Raw genomic sequence first — 18159 nt, forward strand, 5'->3', positions numbered from 1 at the left:
CAGCCAACTAACACTTTTCCTCACCTGGCAAAATCTGGTCAATGGGTAAAAGGAAAGAATAATAATTGTCTAATAAAACCATGCTTCCTTTTCCTGAAAGTTAATTTGAAAAAGGATTCTACCTTTAGCGTGAAAAGAGTTGAAAGGGATCTCTAGAAGCAAAAAGCAGATCGAGTCTAGCTTCTTTTTATTTTAAGTAAGTTCTTGAACATGAGTCTTCCTTTTAAAATTTTATATATTGTGAAGTTTCATAATAGCAAAAGATGGCTGGTTTTCAGGTCTTAAGCTTCTCCAGAAGGAAAATTCTTGGCTTGAAAGCATTTCTAGTTAAAAAGCTTCAGCAAGCTCTGTCACCAATTCGGGATCACGAGCAACCTTGTTCTTTCTCAAACTGTTCCCGTGAAAAGTAATTACTTACTCCTTGCCAAATGCTTGGGCTACCTTATACCTTCCTGCTTCCCAGAATTCATCTCCAGTGAAATTTACCTTGTCACCTCTCCCAGTTCATCTGGTTCTGTGCACCTGAGCGGGGGACAGATCCAGAGGCTGTAATGCACTTAGGCAGGATTTTCCCCTTTTGAGTGCCAGCCTGAGTCAGGCCCAGGTGGGTGGTGATTCAAATTGAAATGAACATTGGTGCAGCCCAAGCTTTAGGTTTTGATCTGTAGGAAAACTTCTTTGTAATGTGTGCCAAGGAAATGCAATTTAAAAAAATAGTAATAATAGGCAGGGAATTGTTATGTAAGAGTCAGATTGCTTTATGGTCCCTTGGCTGGCGTGTTTAAAATGCTGTATTACAGGGCAGCGGGGGGGGGGGGGGGGGGAGGCGGGAGGAGGGGCGCATGTAAAGTGGAGGAATATTACAACCAAGGTTTTTCATAAAATAAACACCCTTTTAAAGAAGATTGGAGTTTAAGCACTTTTTTTAAAGGACTTTGAGGTCATCCTTTGTCTTCCTAAGAAGTCTCCCACTTGCTGCGCTGCTGTTATCTTTTCCCAAATCATAAAAATACTGGAAGGTAATGAATCACAAAGCCAAGAGGAATTTTCTCATTTTTGCCCTCATCATCTGGCATGAGATTATATGACTATATAATATCCTTTAAAAATTATCTATAAGAGGAGATCTCTTGAATTGTAAGATTGATTTATATTTTAGGTAAATTTTTACTTGGGACACAATGGGCCCAAGGTTGCTTATTTCTCCTTTCCCTTAAGTCAACCAATTTTATCTATGGAATGAGGTAGGTAGTTATAAAACTTTATTCAACTAACTCTCACAGAAAAATTTTAAATTATCAGTAGTTAAAATGACTGCTTCAATTCTCCATTTGTTAATATAATGCAGACATCATTTATCATCCAATTATATATACACTCCAGTTTTTATTTCTCTGGTTAATTATTTTTTATTATTAATATTTTAAAGCCGATGTAAAATGCTCATAGGTCCTGAGAATGTGCATAATAACAATCTGCTTGAATTAAACGACAATCTATTGTAATGTGTGTCCAAAAACTAAAATTTATCATTAATAAGCAAAAGCAATACTTCAGGTAGAATCTAGATCGGAGGGGGGGGGGGTATATGGGCATTCCGTGTAGAATTCTTTCAAATTTCTTATATATATGAAAATTTAAATAAGAAGAAGTTGTAAAGGAAACAGACTAGACTTATCTGATATGACTTCTCTAATTTTCCCATTAAAATACCTGAGAAGATACACAAAAGGACAAGAACTGGAAAAAATAAAGGAGGGAAAAAAGACGGTTTGCAAAATTGAAAGATAATTCCACTATTCTATCTCTAGGGGTGGGCTGAAGGACACATTTTGGAGATACACACACACACACAGACATACACACACACACACACACATATATACTGTGAATTCTAAACTAAAGCAGCAGGTATAACAGGAATAAAGACAGGAAAAGGTTTGATTCACCTCAACTGCCTGCCCAGATATTGAGGAGCTCTCTTGGACTAAAACACCAGAGAGGCAGTCAGCCATCTTCCTTCTGCAAATGAGCTCGTTGTAAGCTAGTCAGAGGAACGTACGCCACCTCTCTGCTTATGCACACTCAGCCCCACCACACTGTTCTTTCCCCCCCGCCACACACATCTATTCAGATTCTAAAGCTCCTGCTACACTGTTGGCAGGTAGTGACATGTTTCAATATAAAATGATTTTTACTAAAGAACTGCATAATCCAGAGGAAAGAAAGAAAAAGCCCCTAAGAACAGTGTCTGTAGGAGTTATGTTTTCACAAACGTCACATGAGAGCTAGAAATGGTGGCCAACTCTTTATCACAGCTGGAGAGCTCACACTCTAGCAGGAAAAGTCCCCACTACCCATACCACTTCCCTTAGGGCAAAGTATCAGTGACTATGAGTTGGGTATCAAAGCCAAGCTTTTATGCTGTGTTGGTCTAAAGCCACATATTGACACTTTTTGGTGCTCTGCATTTTACCTGCAGATCCTTCCTTCTACTTGGTATCATTTCCTTCGGTCTAAAAAATCTTTTGTTAGCATTTCCTGCAATGACAGTCTGTTGGCAATGAATTCTCTCAGCTTTACTCTGTTTGAAAATGTCTTTACCTTGCCTTCATTTTTGAAGGATATTTTCACTGGATGTAGAATTTTAGCTTGATAGTTTTTTTTCCCCTTTCAAAACTTTGAAAATATGGTTCTAGTGTTTTCTTTCTTTATTGTTTCTGGGAAAATTCAGCCATCATTATTATTTTCCTGAAAGTAATTTTTCCCCTCTCTGGAAGTTCTTAAGATCTGCTCTTTGTCTTTGGTTTTTAGTAGTTTGACTCTGATGTGTCTTGGAGCAGTTTTCTTTCTGTTTATCCTACTTGAGGTCCACTCAGATTCTTGACTCTGTGGGTTGATATCATTAATCAATTGGAATTTTTCAACCATTATTTCTTCAAATTTTTCTTATGCTCCACTCTGTTTGCTCTCCTTCTGGGATTCTAATTACATATACAATGTTAGGCCATTATTGTTATTGAACCAAAGAACTCATATTCTCTATCTTTAACCTGCTTTTACCCACCCCCCCCTTTAGTTTAATTTGGATCATTTTAATTGACTTGTCTACAAGTTCACTGATTTTTTTTCTCTGCTATGTCCAGTCTGAAAAGTCCATTAAATGATTCTCACATCTGTTATGAGTTTATTTCTAACCTTTCTATTTGTTTCTTTTTTTGTAATTTTCAGCTCCCGGTGAATATTGCCCATCTCTTTATGCAGTATCCATATTTTCACCCACTATATCCTTTAACCTATTCATTATTTTAAAATCCTTGCCTGATAAGCCCAACATCTGGACCATTGCTGGGTTTGTTTTTATTGACTCTTATTGCTTTTATTTTCAACCATAGCTCACATTTTGCTTCTTTGAGTTCTTAATATTAAATCAGGCACTGTGTTAACGCACAGTTAAAAAAAATCAGGCATTATATGCAAAAGAACAATGGAGAGGGAGGTAAATAATATTTACTCCCAGAAAAGTACATTCTGATTCTTCTCTCAGGCCCCTCGCATCACAATACCAAGAGCTGGCAAGAATGTGGAACTACAAAAACTCAGATGTAAAATGAATCAGTGTTTAAATTTGTACAATGACTTTTGGGGGATGATTTAACACTACATGTTAATGCTCAATATATACCTACTTTCTGATTCAGAAAATTCACTCCTAACTATTTCCTAGATGCATGTACAAGAACGTTCACAGCAGTGTTGTTGATACAATTACCAAAAATGGAAAACAACCCAAATGGTCATCATTGTCAGAAAGGATAAACTGTGGCATTTTTTTAAATTAAAATTTATTGGGGTGACAATGGTCAACAACACTACATAGGTTTAATACCTCATCTATACATTGCATTATGTGTTCACCATCCAGAGTCAGTTCCCCTTCCATCACCATATATTTGACCCCCTTTATCCTCTTCTACCATCCCCCATGCCCCCTTACCCTCTGGTAACCACTAAACTGTTGTCTATGAGTTTTTGTTTCTTTATTTGTTTTTCTTGTTCCTTTGTTGCTTTCAGTTTTATATCTCACATATGAGTAAAGTCATATGGTTCTTCACTTTCTGTCTGACTTACTTCACTTAGCATAACAATCTCAAGATCCATCTATGTTGTCACAAATGGCAGGCAGTATTTCATCTTTTCTTATGGCATAATAGTATTCCATTGTGTATATATACAATGCAAAACTGTGGCATTTTTATAAAGTAGAATCTTACACAGCAACAAAATTGGATGAATTACAACTGCAGACAATGTGGATGCATCTTATAAATAAATTAAGAAAAAAAGCAAAAACAAAATATATTATTCAACTTAAAAATTTAAAAACAGGCAAAACTAAACATATTATTTGTGGATGAGTGTAATATGGTAAAATATGAAGGAAAGCAGGAAATTATTAGCATAGAAGTTGGGATAAAGGGTGACCACTAACGGAGAGGCAGGGGTTGGGAGTAGGAAGGACTACACGGATAGATTGTTACTACGCTAGAAATTTTCTGTCTTGTGACCTACATGATCAGTGCACTGGCATGGTTTTTTAAGAAACTATTTGTTAAACTTTACATGTACATGTTATATGTGAGTAATATCTCTCTCTCTCTCTCTCCCCCACACACCCCCATGTGTGTGTGTCTGTGTGTGTGTGTGTGTGAGAGAGAGAGAGAGAGAGAGAGAGAGAGAGAGAGAGAGAGAGGCTGATTCTTGGTTTGATTTATGTGGTCCCAATAAACTTATTTTTCACTGAAGCAGTCATTTGTCAGCAACAATAAAATTTTAGCTTAAAATTTTAAAAAATTTGTGTCTTAAAAAAATGGGTTGAAAATAAGGGGAAAAAAAACATTCAGTTATAAAAAGAGAAGTTATTATTGTGTAGTTCAGAGATAGACCAGGATTGAAATGCTGGAGAGCTGGTGAGCTGAAGGAAATCATTTTCATCCCATGACATTCTCGCCCTTCTTGATCCGTGCTGAATTTTTGTAAGTTCATAGTGATTCCTAAAAGAACTGTCTCCCCGTTTTCTCCTAGAAATAGATGAGACCAGAACAGAATAGTTCTGTGTTTTTCTTTTCCCAGCTGAAGTCTGTCTCACTATGGAGGAAGTTAATGAATCACTCAGAGTTTTGCTATGTCTTTGAAGGTATGAATCTGCAAAATGCAGTCGAAGAAAGGAATAACAGTGTAACTTTGAGTTGTATTTGTAGAAGTTAGACAATATATATTAAGTTTGGTACTCTATACTGCTGCAGGAACACTGCATTTCTGGTTTTGTTCTTCATAGTTATAAAGATAACCTATAATTTTGTAGCTCTATATTTAAAAATTCCTGACTTTAAATAGTACTATGAGTTCATTATGAAATTTTTGACTCCTCTGAAAACAAACAAAAATAAAACTAAAATTACAGTCGTAAATACCCACACAAAACCTTCATTAATACAATTTCCTATAACTGGAACAAGTGTGGCTCCACATTCCCAGAAAGAAAAAAAGACCTGTATGCTGTGTATGAAAACAATTACACTGAGTATTCAAGTAAGAGGAAGTTAAGGAACTGAAAGATCCTTTCAAGGGAGAATGAATAGCTAAGAGAGCTAATGAAGGGAATAAATATATGCATTCAGGTCGTGACATTGCTAACTTGGAACAAGCTGTCTTCAAATGTTTAAAATAATTATCTTGAAGAAAGGCACATTAAATCACAGTAATATGGTTTAAATTAGAGTAACAGGGTAAAATTAGGCAAGAACTAAATTATTCATTATTTTATTTAAAGGCTAATTTAAAAAAAAATCCTTCCAGAATGATTGATTATGGTATGAAAATGACATTTGGGGAAATGAATGATTTTCCCAAAGATTTTTGTAGAGCTAGTCCTTTTTGGTTTGGAGAATACCAGTGAGTTAAGATCCCTTTATTCTGGGGAAGGATTTCTGTCCCTTTTCTGCAGTTTGCAGACCCCACTATGCCAGGTTGGTATCTCCAGTTCTCCTGCAACTGAGATAAGCAAAGCAAATCAAGAGAACTCGAAGGAAAGGATCATAAGGTAAGCTTTATATTTTTGTATGTTGTAGTGTGCAGAACTCTAGAGTAAGAGATGGGAAATCTGAATCCTAGACACTGAACAGCAGCATGATTTAGAGCAAGGCACTCAAACTTTATAGGTCTGGTATTGTTGTTTTCATCTATAAACTAGGGAAGCATGGCTGGAGGCCAAAGTGACAAAAAGGAAGCTGTCTTACTTCGGGCATGTCATGAGAAGGCAGGGTTCTTTGGAAAAGACAATAATGCTGGGAAAAATAAAAGGCAGCAGGAAAAGAGGAAGGCCAAATGTGAGATGGACTGACTTCATAAAAGAAGCCATAGGCACGAGTCTACTGGAGCTGAGCAGGGCTGTTGAGCATGGGACATTGTGGACATCACTCCTTTATGGGGTGGCCAAGAGTCAGTACCCACTCAATGGCACATAAGACACAAGCTATGGATAAAATTACTTATCTTGCCTACATCATTGGGTTGTTAAAAAGATCAAATGAATAATGTGTTGTGAAAACATGGAGTAAATTGTAGGATCATTATTACTGAACTCTAGAACTACTCTGTGTTGCTTGTTCCATCCCATTTTCCCGTCCTCTCTGCCCCTGACCCAGCTCTGAACTTACTGTTGGACATCCAAGCCCTATCACGGGAGCCCGTGGGAGGATGGCAGCAGTTGTGGCATGGACAATGGGAGATGAAGAAGCTGAACAGAGCCATACCAATAGCTCAGTTACTCCAGGTTACACCTTCTGTTAGATTCATAGCTGTTAGATTCATATGGCACAATAACAGAAATGTTTCTGAACAAATTTTTTTTCTAGCTCTGAGTTCTCTCATTCTGATCTCTGAAATTAAGATTTAAGATTGGTATGAAGGGGGGACCTTACTCTGAAGCCATCACCTTGTCTACCAGAAAGAGCTCCATCCACAATGTTGAATCATGAAATGAGTTGAGTACAATGGAATTTTGTTTACTAAGTATTGCTTGCGATAAGCAAGACTGTACAGGTTTCAAAAATGGTAACATTTTATAAAATATATGTCTTTCAGTGGGGTGTGGAGAAGAATGGGAGGTGACAGTGTTTTCTAGACTTTTCTGGGGCTGAACACAAGCTTTGTACTAATATTACAGGTGCATGATTTATAGGCTTGAGCATATAATCATAGGGGTCACTTTAGAAGGAAATTTTCCCTTTTTTTTTTTTATGAGAGTTCACAGACTAAGGAATACTTTAAAGTTAAGGAATGTTAATATGTGTCTAAGCATCAGCAAAGTTGGAAACCAAGACTAACCAGACTAACTCGCCTTACTACCAGTTTTTCTACAACAGTGCTATTGACATTTTGAGCTACATAGTTCTTTATTGTAGGAGACTGTCCTGTGCATTGTAGGATATTTAGCAGCATCCCTGGCTTCCACTCACTACATGCCAGTAGCAGTTTCCTATTTGTGACAATCAAAAATATCTCCAGACCTTGCCAAATGTCCCAGGGGTTGAGGGAGGCAAAATCAATCTCCGTTGAAAATCACTGCACCAAAACCATTAGTTTAATTTACTGCACAACAATACTATTTCCACTTCTGAAAATTTGCTCTTATGAAGGATGTGCTTTTTAAATAATTAACAAGTTTTACTTGTCACTAATTTTACTAACAATTTTTTGTGGCTTTGCAATTTACAAAATACATCTACATGCAATATTATATAAGTGAAAGAAGGAAAGGTGTTAATATTTATTATTCACTATACGTCATCTTCTAAAGGACTTACTTCAAATACATTTTTCCATTTAGGTCTCAGTGTGTCTCTACATGGGAGTCATTTCCCTCCATTTTATCCAGGAGGAAACAAGCTTACAGAGACTAAGTAGCTTTTCCAAGAAATGTAGCTGATCTTCTGACTTCAAGTTATAGTACTCTTTGTCCCACATCACAGCTGCCAGTGAGACACTGGTCATTTACACTTGAAGACGAAAATAGATAATCATCTATGTGTCAGAATTAGCTCTCTCATGAGGGCTTCAAGTCAGTTTTTACACTTTTCCATTTTACAATCGGAGAGACTGGCCCCAAATCACTAAGTTGCAGGCATGTATCATTGTTAAAAGAAAATTCAATTCCATGTTCTGCAACAACCCAATTAAAATAACCCAATCAACCCACACACTCTCTCTCTGGGTTAGTAAGTTACATTACCCTTCCACCTAGCTTGTTTGTAATAGTATACAGCAGGTGGGTAGCAGGGGAGCTAGAGTAGCAGATGTTACTGGGGATTTGGAGCAATGGAGTGAGATTTCATTACAGCCATATAAACAACTTGAAATTAAGTATTAGATACCCCTTTTCTTCAAAGTCATTCTACCACTGCATCTGTAGAATGCATCCCATTTTTTTTCTGGCTGTCTTTTTCCCAGGCTTCAATCTGCCATCACACAGCTTAATCAATCCTCTCCCTCAGGTATCCCCTCTTATTCCCTGATTCTGTAGATCCTTTCACCTTTAGCTCTTCCTGAAATTTGATTCCCTTCACATTTACAGGGCAGAGCAATTAGCTCTCCCCATCTTCCTCAGGTTGAGGTCCACCACTGCATATTCAAAATACATTTGTCACTTTGCTAAAGAAAAAGCATCTCCTCAGGGGCTCACCCCTGTGCAGACTGAAGAACTGACAGACTTTACAATTTCTGTCTTTCTTCAATCCTCACCCGACCCCCATTTTCCTCCTCCCAAGCTCTGTAAGTGGAAGAGTTCAACAGAGACATTTATTTTCCCATTGAAAAGAATTATCTAGCCACACCCCGATACACACCTTGAAAAGAAGCAGCGGTTCGTCAGTTTTTTATTTTTAATACAAATATTAAAGTACAAAATACATACGGAAGAGTTCAAACGCATATGTGTACATCTTTATTAATTTTTAAAAACTGAACACACCGGTGTAACCAGTACCCAAAGCAATAAACAATATTAGAAACATTCCAAAAGCCTCTTTGTTTCCTCTATCAACCAGTATAATCTTTTCTAATGACAGAGTTTGTGTATGCCAGCATGTTCTCTAACCAAGAGCAATGCAGTGACTAACTTCTTTTTATCACTGTGTTGCATTCAATCAGAAGTTCACACACAAGCCACAGTTGCTTATATTATTTGTACATAAGTCATTGAACATGTAGTGATTGTGTCAATGCTGTGGTTTAGGGGTTTGAGACGGGAGAGAAACCTCCCAGGTCCTGTTCCCGGGATTTCTCAGAGCCCATCAGTCTTTCCTAGGTGGGGTTCTCTCCTAGTCAGTCAAGAACCCCGATTTTCCTTGGGTTTCATGGATGTTATCTATTCTGATAAGTGATTACACTTATCACTTACACTAACTGCGTGTGAAATATTGCTCCCAGAATCAACACTGCCATTTTACACTTTAACTGTCTCAACACATTTGAGACCCTGAATTGGTACAATTCTCTATTCCAGTGCATCTTATCCCTCGCAGCACATTAATCATCTGAAAAATTACAATAAAGGGGTATTCTGTATTGATAATTTTAAAGTTCCAGGTGTCTCTAAAGGGTTGAAGAACATTGCGACTTCTCAACCTCTCCTTGCTGCTCCCTTCCATTTCAAGTATACTGGCAACTCTAATTACATTTTCAAAGTGACTGAAAATTTAATCCAAACTCAATTGCCTAACTACTGTTGATGTAAGAAATGTCCAAGCCTGTAGAGAATTTTGATGAGTTTGTTTGAGCCAAACTTATGACAATTTCCAGGAAGCAAAATCTCAACGGATTGAGAAAATGCTCTAGAGAATAGCAATTTTGCAGCTTATTTTATACATTAAAATCAAAGGAGAATTAAGGAAGTTTACATGAAATCCATTGGTGGTAGATTAAGTGGGTGGGAGAAAGCAAAGCAGGGAAATCTTTTGATTGGATAAAGAACAAAACAGAGAGACACACACATGGTTCTTTTACATTGGTAGGTATGGGATAGTTAACAATATTTTACAGCACATAGAGATAGCATTCGGGGAACAAGCTAACAATGAGGGGTTCTGTGGTCTTGTACTCTGGTGCAGTGTGTGTGCTCTGAGGGGTCTGGACAAAGAATTTACTCTGGCATTCCAAGGGTATGATGCAAAAAAACAATAGACAGGCTCCCTTAAGTTAAAGATTAATCTTTGTCAAGGAAGCTACAGACCTAGGATCTGACTACACTAAGACCCTTTTTTTTTCAATACCTCTATTTTTTAAGTACAAAACTAAGACATTTCTTGAAAAATGAAATCTATCATACAATGCATAATATAGTCAAAGATCTGAAACACAATTAGTGTCTTAACCATTTCCCATCTTTAATCAATAAACATTATTCCTCTTAAGAGGAGGTGAAAAAATTACCCATATTAAAAATATTGAAAATAAACATCATTAATAACCACCATTAAATGGTGAATAATTCTACATCTCTCTAAGTTAACTAGCAGTCCAGAGTAAAAATAGTTATGGCTTTTGTTATGGTTTCGTATTTCCTAAAATGTTAACTAAGATAGGTTTCCAGTTTGGTAAACCTAATAACTAATGCCATTTGGTTTTAAACACAACTGTATCTTTATCACCAACCTAAAAATATAACGAGAAAATAATGACATTGTCACTCAAAGGTCTTTTCAGTCTACTCTTCACCATATAATCAGACACCCTTAAATGAACTCCAGCAGAAAGTCTAAGCAATTCATGGATCCATCTCCTAAGCACATCAAGGAAAGTGCTAATACACTGGACATTTAGAAGACAACACTAGTAGAACAGCATATTTAAACTTTTGATATTAAAACAATACAGAAGTGGAAGCCTTTGTGAATTTTTTTTTTCTCGTTTCGGTAAGATCATTAATGCTTTATACTTGTATGACACTATACATTAGGACAATTTCAAGTAAGCCAGCTTACAAATGAGCAATACACTATGAATGGCTCTTACTTACTATTATACATAATTCTTAGGATACACATTTTTATACTTTGAACAGTCACATGGATACTATAAACATGGCAACTGTGTATCACTATTCGGTGAAAGTTCTTGCCTTCCTTCATGATTTATCAGTCTTTTATTCATTTAGACTTTCTTTCTAAAAAGTCTGAATCTTCTAAGAACAGCTCATATCCTGGTAAAAGCTGGAACCATTAATAAAGTCATGGGCATCCATTTTCTACCCTTTCTACTGTGTGATCCAAACAGAGAAAGGTTTTTCTCCCAAAGAGTTTGCCTGCTGCAGACTCCTGCTGCCACTGGCTGCTTTTGGTACCATAGGATTGCTTGGAGGCTGGGGCATGGGAGAACAAAGAAAAGAAAAAGAAGGGGCTAGATTTCCACACTCTCTCTGAACTCAAAAGTTACTTTTTCTGCTCCTCAAGTCGCCACCAGGGGACTTCTGTCTTTCTGTGCTCCATTGTTCATTTCCAGCGCACTGAGCTAGGGCCAGGAGATATCAGAGGGAGGAAAAATGGTAAACTCATTGCCAGTCTAGTGGTATTTCAAAATTCTGGTCTTCCTCCTCAAGTCATATGCTACTATTTACTTTTAGAGTCTTCAAGTAGCTACTTCATATATTCTTTTCGGGTTTTATAGCTTCATTCAGTGGGAGAGAAAGAGTGGCGTGTACTTACTTCCTCTTAGTTGAAACTGGGCCCTTTGACTGGTAGCTTTTGAGTTTTGGAATTTCTGGCCCTCTAGTTTACTCATGGGGCTAGACCTATGGAGTAACAAAGGATAACCCACCATGTCAAAAGCTCAAACTTCAAAAGAATGTCTTTCATTCTTGTATTTAAAACATAATGATTTGTTTTATGATATGCCATTCACAATCCTTAACACACATGGAGGGCATTGTCAGGACTTGCCCCATACCATTCTCAACTGAGTTATATTGTCAAAGGAGTACCTATTTAAGAATAAGATGCCTACCCTCTCACACCCCTGAACCAATGATAAGCCAGCCCAGCACCACATCAAAATCTCTTGCCCTGCTGCTCTCACCTAAGTGTGCTTACATTAAGTATATCTACACTTCCAGCACCAAGAGATGTTGGTAAATATACCCCATGGCAAGTCTGGGTCCCTACCTATCTCTCTTCTACCTAGAACTCTTGAGGACTCAGTGCTCTTTGGCTACAAGCCATCTGGCTAGAATCTACTTCTGGCTTTGCTCCTTTTAGCCCCATTTCCTAGGGACTGGGTCTTGTTCTTTTTCTCTAGTTCTGAGATCATTCTTAGAATAATCTGGCTCTGTAACTAACATTCCCATTGTCCCTGTTCCAAAGCAAACCTATGTCCTTGTCCTTCAGTCAGGTTCTCCTTGTTGATAAACTAGACTGAATCTGTCCACTTTTGTTAGTTTTGGTCTTTTATTGGTAGAATAATTCTCCCTCTTTCTATTTATGATACTTTTTATATTTGCTTTATCCCTTAATATGTTAACTAGCATTTTAGAAAATATTAAATAATAATGATAATAATGAGCATCATTTTCTTTTCTGGTTCCTAATTTTAAAAGGACTAGCTATAGTTTCACGTATTTTTTGTTATTTCTCATAACTTATTAATGCAATGTATTATATTAATGGATTTTGTTATATTATTTTGTTATATTATTTTGTTATATTATTGCTAAGATATACCTTGATTGATTTTGGTAATTTATTCCTTTATATACTGTTCAATTATATATTCTGACATTTCATTTATATCCCTAAATGAAACTGATTTATATTTTTCTATAAGTCACTCTCACATAGAGATAGTAGAGCATAGCAAGCATTGTTCTAAAATAATCATAGACATGGTCTACAGGCAATTCTTTGTGGAAGGGTTTATTGTGGTAGATACCTGTTTTTTTCTAATTACCCCAAATCTGTTTCCTCTTCTTGTTAGTACTCTCCTATTGTCCTTGGGAAACTTTTTCCTTAATGTCATTTGGGAAATGTTGATATCCTGTCCACCAGTTCCAGGGGGTAGCACATAATTGTGCCAGCTAATCAGCTTACTCACCTAGTTAAAATGATTTAATTCATGGATGGGTACATGATTCAATGAGATGAAATTCTAGAACTGTCAGAAGAGAGAATTCCACTATAAGAGATGCTAAAAGGTTAGGACATGGGTCTAGAGCTACTGGGGGCCTTCTAGCTATCATAAATAAGGAACCTGAACAAGAACAGAATGCAAAGAGAAGAAAGCAGAGCCAAGATATGGAAACAGAACTCCTGACAACTTGATCCTCTGGATTAAGCCAGACTCTCAGCTCAATCCAGAATATAATCCAAAATTACTCAGTTTACAAAGAATCAGGAAAATTTCAACGCAGAAAGACAATGAACAGATTCCAATGCTGAGATGACACAGATCTTGAAATTATTTGACACAGATGTTAAAGTAGCTATTTTAAAATGCGTTAGCAAGCAACCACAAATACTTTTGAATGTAAAAATAGACAATCTTAGAAAAAATAATATGAAGAAGCAGATGGACATTTTAGAACTGAAAAACACAATAATGGAAATTTTAAAACTCATTGGATGGGATTAATAGCAGATTAGAGATGTCAGAGTAAAGACCCAGTACATGTGAAAATAGATCAATAGAAATTATCCAACCTGAACAAGAGAGAGAGCAAAATACCATTAAAAAAAAAGAGAGAGAGCATAACAGGGTTGTTGGTTTGATTCCCACATGGGACAGTGAGCTGTGCCCTCCACAACTAGATTGAAGACGAGTTGCCGCTGAGCTTCCAGAGGGTGGCAGATGGCTCAGTTGGTTAGAGTGTGAGTTCTCAACAACAAGGTTGTCGGTTCAATTCCTGCATGGGATGGTGGGCTGTGCCCTCTGCAACTAAAGATTGAAAATCGGCGACTGGACTTGGAGCTGAGCTGCTCCCTCTACAACTAGATTGAAGAACAACTACTTGGAGGTGATGGGCCCTGGAGAATCACACGTTCCCAATATTCTCCAATAAAATTAAAAAGAAATAAAAAATAGTTCCGGCCTGGTGGCTCAGGTGGCTCAGGTGATTGGAACGCGCTCTCCTAATGCCGAGGTCGCCGGTTTGATTCCCACATGGACCAGTGAGCTGCACCCTCTACAGCTAAGATTGTGAACAACAGCTCTCCCTGGAGCTGGACTGGAGCTGGGCTGCCGTGAGCAGCCGGAGGTTAGCGTGAGCTGCTGTGGGCTGCTGAGTGCTGCCGCGGGGCTGCTGTGTGCTGCCGTGGACTACCACGTGCCGCCATGAGTGGCTGGTGGCCTGCATGAGTGACCGGCAACCATCGTGAACTGCCATGGGCTGCTATGTGCTTCCATGAGCTCAGCATAGGTCGCCAGCAACAGACGAGAGCTGCTGTGAACTGCTGTGAGTGGCCTACCAATGACTGGCTACCGACTGCCTCAGCCAGAGGGAGCAGAAGGCTCATAATACCAGCATGGGACAGGGAGCCGTGTCCTACACAACTAGACTGAGAAACAACGGCTTGAACTGGAGTGGGGGTGCGGGGAAGGCAGAAGAAAGGGGATAAAATAAAACAAAATAAAAATTAAAAATAAATAAATAAAAGGGAACTGGAATAGCTAAAGTTGATCAAAGTAGACTTTAAAAAAAGGAAATTACCAGGGGAAAAAACGAACACTATACAACAAACAATAAGAGTCTCAATTCATCTAGAAGATAAAATAATTTTAAATTATTAACCTAAAAATAAAAGACCTTTCCAAGTGAGAGGCAACAAACATTTATTTCAGATTAAACAAAAAAATAGCTATTTGGCAAACATTGATTCATGCAAAAGCCCAAATAATGTTCCGATTAGCAGACAAAGGCAAAGGGTACTTATGAGAAAAAGAAGGGGAACAATTACATCAATAGGAGGAAGATATTTCTGTTGGTGTAAATAACATAACCAATAGTGACACTAATTCTAAACAGTTTTTAAAATTTCGAGTCCTGTAGTCATCATTCCGGTAGTCACAATATCTGCTTTCTTGTTATATTTGCAAACAGTTCTTTGGGACACAGTATTGCCTCAGGCCTAGTCCAAAACCCATTTTGGCCTGTTTTAAGATTCTAAAGGTTTCAGACATATGCAAGACAGATGTGCACGACAGTTTCTCTGTGATGGCAGCTCTGGCTTCATTTTAAAGTGGCTCTATTTATTACTTTTATACACATCTAACAATGAAGCTTCAAAATACATGAAGCAAAAAATGATAGAAGTAAAAGGAGAAATAGATCATTATTGCAGAAGATCAGCAATCATATAAAAGAATTAAACAACACTATCAAACCACTGGATCTAATTGACATTTATAGAACACACCACCCAAACCAGAAGAATAGTTTCCAGTGTAGATGGGACATTTGCCAAGATAGATCACATACTGGCTCACAAAGCAAATCTTAACAAATTTAAACTAGTTGAAATCATAGAAATGGTTCTCTGACCATATGAAATCAAAATATAAATCAGTACTAGAAAAATCTTCAAACACTTGGCAATTTATTCACAGACATTTACATAATTCATGGATCCAAGGGCAAGTTTCAAGGGAAAGAATATGTTTTCAAATGAAATAAAATAAGAATATAGCACATCTAAATTTGTGAGATACTGCTAAATCAGTGCTTAGTAGGAATTTTCTAACATTAAATGCTTATGTTAGAAGAGAGATCTGAAATCAATAACTTAAACTTTCTTATGTGAAACCAGAAAAGCAAGAACAAAATAAACCTAAAGCAAGCAGAAGAAAGGAAAAAATAAAGATAAGAAGAGATATCAGTGAAAGTAAAAACACAAAAACTAAAGAAAAATCAATGAAGCTAAAAGCTGTGTTTTTGTATACAAGCTACACAAAAATCAATAAATTTGATAAACCTCCAGCAAGAGTGACAAAGAAAAAAAGTGTGAAGTCACATATATCAGGGGAAAAAAAAGGAGAAAACATTACATACCCTGGATACATTAAAAGATAATTACTCTACTCACATAAATTGAAGATCTTACATAAAATGGACTAATTCCTAAAAAAACACATACTAAAACTGATCCAAGATGAAATAGATAACCTGAGTCGTTCTATAACTATTTTACATAACTAACCCTCAGTTAAAAATTTTCTGAAATAGAAATATCCAGCCTGAAATAGTTTTACCGGTAAATTCTACCAAACAAGTAAAGAAGAAATGACATCAATTCTACCCAATTTCTAAAGAAATTAAATAAAAAATAAATAAATCTTCCAAAAGATAAAGCACCAGGCTTAGATGATTTCACTGGTGAATTCTACAAAATATTTAAGGAAGAGTTAAGTTTGAGTTTAGGTCAATTCTCTACAAGCTCTTCCAGAAAATAGAAGAGAGAACCCTTCCTAACTCATTTTATGAGGCCAGCATTACCTTGAAACCAAAACTAGACAAAGACATTATAGACAAAGAAAACTATAGACCAGTATCTCCTATAAACATAGACACAAAAATACTTAAGAAAATATTAGCCAATTGAGTCCAGTTACGTATAAAAACACTAGCACACCAAAACTAACTGGGGTTTATATGGGAACGTAAGGCTGGTTTAGTAGTAAAAAGCTATTCAGTACAATCCACTATCTTAACAGGCCACATGTTCATATCAATTGATGTAGAAAAAGCATTTGACCAAATTCAACAACCATTTATAGTGAAAATTCAGAAACCTGGAATAGAAGGGAACTTCTAGTCATAATTTCCAAAAATGGAAGCAAATGTCCTTCAATGGATAAGGAATAAACAAACTGCCTTACATCCATACCATGAAGGATTAGCCATAACAATGGGAAACAAAAAAAAGCTATTGATACATGCAACAACTTGGATCTATCTTAAAGGCATGATTCTGAGTAAAAGAAATTGGTTTCAGAAGGCTACATACTTATGATTTCATTTATACGACATTCTCAAAATGGCAAAACTCTAGTGATAAAGAACAGAGCAATAGTTGCCAATGGTTAGGGTCGGGGAAGGATGTGACTATAAAGAGGTAGCGTGAGGGAGATTGGAAGAGAGATGGAACTGTTTTGTATCCTGATTGTGGTGGTGGCTACACAAATTTATTCATGTGTTAGAATTCATAGAACCGTACACCAAAAACATCAATTTTACCAAATGACAATTTTTAAAAAAAATTTAGGCAGAAGGAGGAAATAGCCACTGGTTCAAAAAGTAGCGTTTTGATTCATAGTTGTCTTGGAGATGCATCTTACGGTGAAGACTAGTCTGTGTCCCTCAGTATTCATTCTTCCTTTTTTCATTTTGATAGTAGAAACCCATGAGTTAGAGGGGCACAGGGTTGCCAAGATGCGCATTAGATTTTCCAGACTCCCTAAAGGTAAGTGTGGCCATGTGATTAACCTCGGGCCAAAGAGGTGTGGATTCCTGTGTTACTTAGTTAGAGGTAAGTTCCTTTCCCTGGACTTCTTTTTCTCCCCTTTCCACTGGATGGGAAACAACAACAGAATCAGCTACCTGGGATCCAGAAGTGGAAGGTACAAGCTGAGTTTGGCAAATTGACCCTACAGCCTGGGTTTGGATGACCACCTGAAATATAGCCATCTACCCACCTGCATTTCCCAGGTATCTTTGAACAATTAAGTGGGAGAGAAATATTTATTTAAACTAGTGTATTCTGAGGTCTGTTTATTACAGCAACTGAGCCCCTACTCCAACTTATACTTTCCTAACGTGATCAATAGTTTCTTCAAAGGGAATGTGCTTGTTTTGTTTTGCTCTTCAACTCAATTATCAAGATTAGTAAAATGCTGAATTGGGAGGGACCTGAGAGACAACTTCCTGCAGCTATTGTCATTTCGAGGCCAGGCTTGAGGACTGAAAAATGTGATCTTGTGGCAGTAGTATACTTTTAAGACCCTGGAAACAAAGAACTGTGATGACCATCACTTGGTGTGGATGAGATTAATTCTGAATCTGTCTGCCTTCAGTACTTGCCGCCCCCCCCCCCTTTTTTTAACCTCTGCCAGCTCTCT

The sequence above is a fragment of the Rhinolophus ferrumequinum genome, chromosome 5 (genome assembly GCF_004115265.2).
Source record: "Rhinolophus ferrumequinum isolate MPI-CBG mRhiFer1 chromosome 5, mRhiFer1_v1.p, whole genome shotgun sequence".
Classification (NCBI taxonomy): domain Eukaryota; kingdom Metazoa; phylum Chordata; class Mammalia; order Chiroptera; family Rhinolophidae; genus Rhinolophus; species Rhinolophus ferrumequinum.